Below are 7,132 nucleotides of genomic sequence, written 5' to 3'. Positions count from 1 at the left end.
TCGCCCTTCTGTCTGGCTCCCAGCTCGTTCCTTTTTATATCTCTGTCTATTGTCTTATCCTCTCATCTTTCATCTCTGGTTTCGTGGTGTTCATTTCTATTTCTTTCTACTGTAAGACAAAGCAGACGCTTTCTAAAATCTACTTCTTTATTCTACAGTATTTTATTTTTAAAGTGGGTTCTTCCTCTGATTTGGAGGTGCTCACCTCAGCTTATTACATAATTATTCCATAGGCTACATGTTTTCATTTTTCCTTATTTCCTAACACTGAATGATAAAATATTCTCGATAATCAACATTTCCTCCACATTGAGTGGATATACTAATCTTTTTTCTTTGCTGTACACTTGGTGTCAGTACCCACTGTATCTGACAGTGAGTTCCCCAGTCACGTTAGAGGGGAGAACAGCTGTTGATTTCCGAGTTGTTCTTTTTACTGCTGTTGTTCGTTTGTTGTTTGTTTGGGACGTTCCCTAAGCTTCCAATGGAATTATTTTCTCACGCTCTTTGTCGTTCCTGGAGAAAAAGATCCCAAGGCAAATGCTCCCTGTGTTTCCCATAGGTTAGCGTGTCTCTGGCTCTGCACCCCTATCAATCAGCTTCTGTTGGGTCCAAATATTTGTCTCTTGTCTTTCTGCATTGCCATTCCGTTTTTACTTATTCTTTTTTAAATTGAACTCTATCTAGAGAACATCTCGCTGAAATTCCTCTGTGTTATCTGCAGTTAAATAATACCTTCCATTAACTTCTGGTACCGACGCATGGCTGTTCCAGTGTTTCTATGTTTTTTATAATTTTAGAAGGAATTTTGAACAGGAAATGTAGCCACCTGGGGTCAGTACAAATCTTCAGCTAGTATATGAACGTGATATTTATATAATTGTTGATTTTCCACTGAAAACATACTTCCATGAATAAATGTGATGGAAATCATAACACCTCATAAAGTTAAATTATTAAGAGATACAGAAACTGACTATTTTCGAGTTGCTGTATCTCGCTTATTACTTCTGAATTCATGGATTTTCACTGTTTACACTCTGAAACTAAAGAAAGTGCAAGATCTCATGTCACCGTCTGTCGGTTCAATCTTCTTTAAAACGAAGCACGCGCATGGTCTGGGCACAGATTTGCACCTTGCAGACCTCTTCCACAGATGTCCTAGAGTCCATCATGATGAACTGGTGGGGAGTGTGGTAATATTCACACACTCGGGGGGAAGCAGAAGCGCTCATGCAACAAAGTGTGTGGAAGGGTCACCCTGGACAGCTAGGGAGAGGAAGACTCTGAGCGTAGCTTCAAAAATGAACCACGAATATGTGTGGAATCAGTATTTGAAAATCAATTCGTATGCCTGCCTTCTACTCTGTAGCCAGTCACTCACAAGGAATGTGACATCTTCAGCAGAAATTTGTAAAGAGATAAAAATTAGAGGACAGACGTAAACATACAGAAGCTGAAAAACTAGCTCAAGGGTTTTGATATGTCAGCCTATCTCTATTCTCGTCTAATACCCGCACTTTACTCATAGTATTGTGAATAAAGGTTCGTGTCTGCATTTATATAAAATTCGGTCAATTTCTAACAGAGCCTCAGTGAGGAATGCATTTGCTTTCCTTTTTGGATTTTCAAACTGAAATATAGCTTGGGAATTAATAGTCAGAATGGTGATACAACGCAAAAATTACGAATCACACACACACAAATGAAAACGTAAGATTTATAGGTTTGTATTGCACTATATACTCTTCTAGCTAGATTTCTTTTTAAACAGCCTATCCTAATAATAATCTGAAATACTACGTATAGCACATTCTTTGACATAAGTGAATAAGCCTTTGCATTTTGTTATTTCCCATCCTCAGCCCTTGAAATTCCAGGCTTAACATCGCAGGACTGGAAGCTTTTTATTCTGCAGTGTGAATTGTGCAAGTGTCTATGTACAGGCACAATCCATTTTAAATATCCACAAATTTCCCTAAAGTCCCGAGTGGTTTCCTTGGCAACAAGGCTGCTGAAATGTAAAGGGCTAAGGTAGTTAGGGTATTGCCTATCATTCTGCCTCTCTAGGTTATTTTAAATAGCTGCAATTTTCTTTGCACATGTAAAAAACACACGCACACACACACGCACACACACACAGTGGCTGGAGATACAAAGGCGAATATGAGAGACATTAGAGAATAGTGGCACATCAGAGTCTAATTTGTGGACAAATTATTACTTTCACTACTCCCTGATTTGTAGAGCACCATTTTCATATGCCAAATTGTAGTACAAAAGAAGAGGAAACCATAAATACATCAGAATAATTTTTAGATAGAATGAGATAAAATATCTGCAAATAGCTTTTGACAATAGAGGTAGTGATTAATAATGGCAAGGTATCTATGCAGCTTCTTTTCAATTCACTGGGAGTAGCGTGCATTTGATGAGGCCAGACCTTGGCACAATGGGTAGAAGGAAATTAAACACAGTGAGGTGGACAAGAAATATTCTCTACAGTCCTTCCACTAGATGAAACTTCAAAAGCCTACATGTGTATTTAGTGAATTATTTTGACAGCTCTTGGTAAATTAGTTCAGGTATTAGTATTTGCCTGTGTTTAACAATCTGGCTTTCACCATACTTCCTCACATGGCCTAGCACGGTGCAGTAATTATTTATCTTTATTAAAGTCCATGAAATACAGACCATAGAGATTCCCAAAGCAGAGTGACATCTCCCACTGGTAGAATTTTGTGGATCGAACTGCGAATTTTTTCCTATTTGTTTCTCCAGCTATGCTTCCATTCCTCATAGCTGCATGAGGACCCTATTGACAAAGGCCACCTCTAGCAGATGGTGGCAGGTAGGCCACCGTTGGCGGGGGAGGTAAAGATACATAAAAGGGAAAGGCTGAAATGAACCACATTGTAATGGGATCAGAGTCAAAGATCAATATGATCTCATGTTTAGCCTAATATAAATACAGCTAGATATATACAGAAATAACTACAGATGTGGGCATATATCTGAGTTAGGGTAGATACATATGTTTCTTAGCTTTGTCCACTGAGGGGACATAGACACAATGACCCTCCAGAAGCAATGAGCAAACCCAATGTTTGGACCTTGGTTTCTAATACCATTTGTCAATAAAAGCGACCATGGCTCCTAGGAAAAATGGTTACATCTAGGGATGAGCCAGGGAACACACAAATGAGCCTAGAGCATCTCATAGTGTCTCAAGAAAAGGAAGCAAGCACTAGAAAATGAAAGGATCGGGGTCTATTGGAGGAACAATCTTAGAGCTCCCAATGAACAAAGCTGAGGCATTTTGAGCATCTAAATAATGCAGTATTGGGCTATGACTCAAAGTGTAAAGTAAATACCTGTGAGTTAATACAGAAGTAATCAAATAATTAAATAAAAAATGTGAAATGAAGAAGAAGAGGCAAATCTCTTATAGAGCGTAATTCCAAATAATTTACATAGATATTTCCGCCTTAGGGCCTTGGAGCTTAACTTTCCAACTCTGCAGTGTGAGTTGTGCTTAGTGACTTGTTTTCAGAGATAGGAGAATAAAAAAGGATAAAATACTCATTTTACAGTGAAGAAACCTGACAACAATACCTTGGTCAGGTTGGCAAAGTTATCATAATCAGTGACGATTCAGTGTGGTAACATGTACCCCTTGATATAATGCAATCGTATCATCTCTGTGACCTTTCTCTCAAAAGCCATCACCCCAATCTATTCACGAGAAGAACACTGGTAAGCACCACTTGAAGGATTTTCTACGAAATAACTGACAAATATTCTCCAACATTCTCAAGGTCATCAACCGATGAAAATATGAGAAACTTTCACAGACCAGAGGTGGCTAAGGACATATTATGACTAAATATAATATGGTATCCTACATAATATCCTGGGTCAGAAAAAGAGACTTTAGGGGGAAAGTATTAAAACATGAATAAAGTATGGAGGTTAGTTCATTGCAACGGACCGATCAATGTTGCTTTATTACTTGTGACAGACTGTACCATGGTGATATAGCATGTCAACAATAGGAGAAAGGGTGTATGGATTATATGGGGCACCAAGAGAGAGAAAAACTCCAGCACAACTGGCACTACAATCTTATGTAACGTAACAACATGATCATGTATGTGTCATCTCGTACATTCCATCGCCTTGGCCTTATTTTGCTGAAGTCTGTTCAGAGGAGAGTCTGTGGGGTGTATGATCAAAACTGAAAACGTCAAGGACATTAGGGGCAAAGAAAAGAGAAGTATTCAGACAAAAGTGGGGAAGGACACAGGCCCAGCAGTCCTAATAAAGTACAAAGTCAGTTTTTTAAATACTAGAAAAATAGAGATGAGAGAGAGAAAGTGACAGCACACATTGGTCAAAACTCATCAAACTCTGAACTTGGAATGGTTCATTTTACTTTATGCAAATCGCGTTCCACAAAGATAAATAAAAATTAAAATATAAAATCATGAATCTTGCTATGGTCTGAATGTTTGCGTGCCTCTCAAAATTCGTACGTTGAAATTCTAACGCCCAGAGCGACAGCATTAGGAAGATGGACCTTTGGGAGGTGATTGCTTTGTGAATGAGATTAATTTATTCTAAAAGAGGACAAACCTTCTCGCTGTGTGGACGAGAGCATGGCGAGGGGCAAGGGAGCTTTCTTGGGTCTCTTTTATAAGGGATTAATCTCATTTGCTGCCTCATCACCTCTCAAAGGCCCCGCTTCCTAATAAACCATCACTTTGGACATTAGGATTTAAACATATGAATTTTGAGAGACACATAAACTTTCAAAATGTAGCAGGAGTTGGCAGTCTATAATCTGCCAACTCCTGGAGAAGGGCCTTCACCAGAACCCAAGCATGCTGCCACTCTGATCTTGGACTTCCAGCCTCCAGAACTGTGAGAAATAAATTTCTGTTGTTTGTAAGTTGCCTGGTTTGTGGTATTATTGTTATTTTTTTTTTTTAAATAGCAACAGAAATAAGACAACTACTTAGCAAACTCTACGAAATAAAGAGCAAAACTAACCAAAGCTTATCTCAAAATAGACAGAAGGTCTAAATCACCAAAGAAGGATAATAGAAAATAACTATGAAAAAGCACCAGGCTCATATGTATTCACAGATGAATTTTAACAAGTCTTTAAAGGTCGGTGATCACAATTCTACTTTAAGTCTTGTACGCTATCAAAGTAATACGATTTCCAAATTTATTTTACTTAAGCATATATCCAGATTTTTCAAATCTGCCAAATAGCAAAGGCCCCAAAAAGAAAACCAAAGACTGACTTATGATTATCAATATAAACATCTTAAATAAAAAACAGCCACTCAGAAACATAGGCCATTTAAACAATTATACAGCGTGTCCACATGGTGTTTGTTTCAGAGATGCACGAGTAGTTTAATATTAGGACATCCATTAGTACTAATAACAGAACAAGACAAAATGCTATATGGTCATCTTTGTCAATGCAGAAAACATATTTGGCAACATTTATTACTCTTTTATGTTTAAAAACCCTCAGTACAATAGAATTCTTTGGCTACTTACTTAACATAATTAAATATATGCCTTAGACAGCGAGCCAGCATCCCAATGTGAAACCAGGAGAGGTTTTTCTGTTACCGTAGAAGTAAGACAAAGATGCCAACTATCTAGCATACGTGCTGTATTTATTAGGCAAGGTAGTTAGAAAGTAGAAAAGAATTAGAGGCATAAGAATTGGAAGGGAAGAGGAAATGCTGTATCTGTTTTCATATGATAGGATAATACATTTGAAAAGATCAAAGAAATCCATGGAGAAAACTAAGATAATTTGGTAAACTAGTAGCTTATAAAGTTAATAAACAAAATCAAAAAGTTATTAAAAAGTTAATAAACAAAATGTATACTCCTAAAAAAGGATAAAATCTAAAATAGAAGATTTTTAAATATCAGAGATGATATATAGATAGACAGATAAAGGATAAACTTCACAAGAAACATGCAAACCCTCCTAAACAAAACTTTAAAATACTCCTGAGTCATGCAAAGATAGAGTTGAATAAATGGAAGGACTTAACATGTTTTTGAGTAATAAATTACCTGTTGGTCTGTCTATCTATCTACCTACCTACCAGTTTTCAGTTATTTTATAAATTTTACATAATCCTAATAAATATGCAATCATATTTTTGTTTCTCAAAAGCTAGAAGAACGCTTTGTTTTTTAGGTCAAGTTTATTTTTAAGAAAAAATAAGCAAAGACAACCAGAAAAATCCTATTATCCTATAGAAATGTATTGGAGAGGAGAACTGGAAGATGGCTAGCTATTTGATATTATAAAATATATGCAAACATTATAAACAGTGTAATACTAACATGTCGGGCCTAAAAAAATCAATGTGGAAAAATTCAGAAATATGCTCGATTTTATATTAAAATATGGCTTCTAAAATCAGTGAAGATAATATTAAGGGATAGTCACATTTTTTAAAAAGAGAATGCTCATTTGTAATAAAGCAAATGAGAAAAAAAATCCAAATTCATCAGAAATGTCTATATAAAACGTGAGAGCAGGAAGGTGCTAGAAGAAAACCTTTTCTATTACGTGAATATAGGAAATTATTTCCTAACTATTTTTCAAGTTCATAAACAATTAGGAAAACGACTGATAACTTTGATTACATACATATAGAAAGAAACTAAAAAATTTATGAAAAAATGGAAATATTCCAAAATTATATTAATAAATGTTCAATTCACTCATAATAAGAGAAATAGAAATGAAAAGTTCACTAATACATTTCTCAGTCATTCAAAAGTTTGATAAAAGAAAATGTGGGTGAGTTGGTGGTAAAATCAGCAATGTGTTGGCCATGGAAAATTACACCTTAATGCAGAGATATTTGGCAAAGTTTAGTGATATTGTACCTGCATTTACCTTTTGATACAGTACTCTTACTTCTAGGAATCCATTCTTAACTTATGCTGACAAATATATGAGAAATACGTGCAGAAATACGCAACACTATTCAAAAGAGCAAAAGACTGAAAACAGCTTAATGTCCATCCACAGTGGACTGGAGTCGATGAAAATACAGTCACCCAATGAGACACAAAATAG

The sequence above is a fragment of the Pteropus vampyrus genome, unplaced genomic scaffold (genome assembly GCF_000151845.1).
Source record: "Pteropus vampyrus isolate Shadow unplaced genomic scaffold, Pvam_2.0 Scaffold298, whole genome shotgun sequence".
NCBI classification, from domain to species: Eukaryota; Metazoa; Chordata; class Mammalia; order Chiroptera; family Pteropodidae; genus Pteropus; species Pteropus vampyrus.
This window is presented reverse-complemented; position numbering follows the sequence as displayed.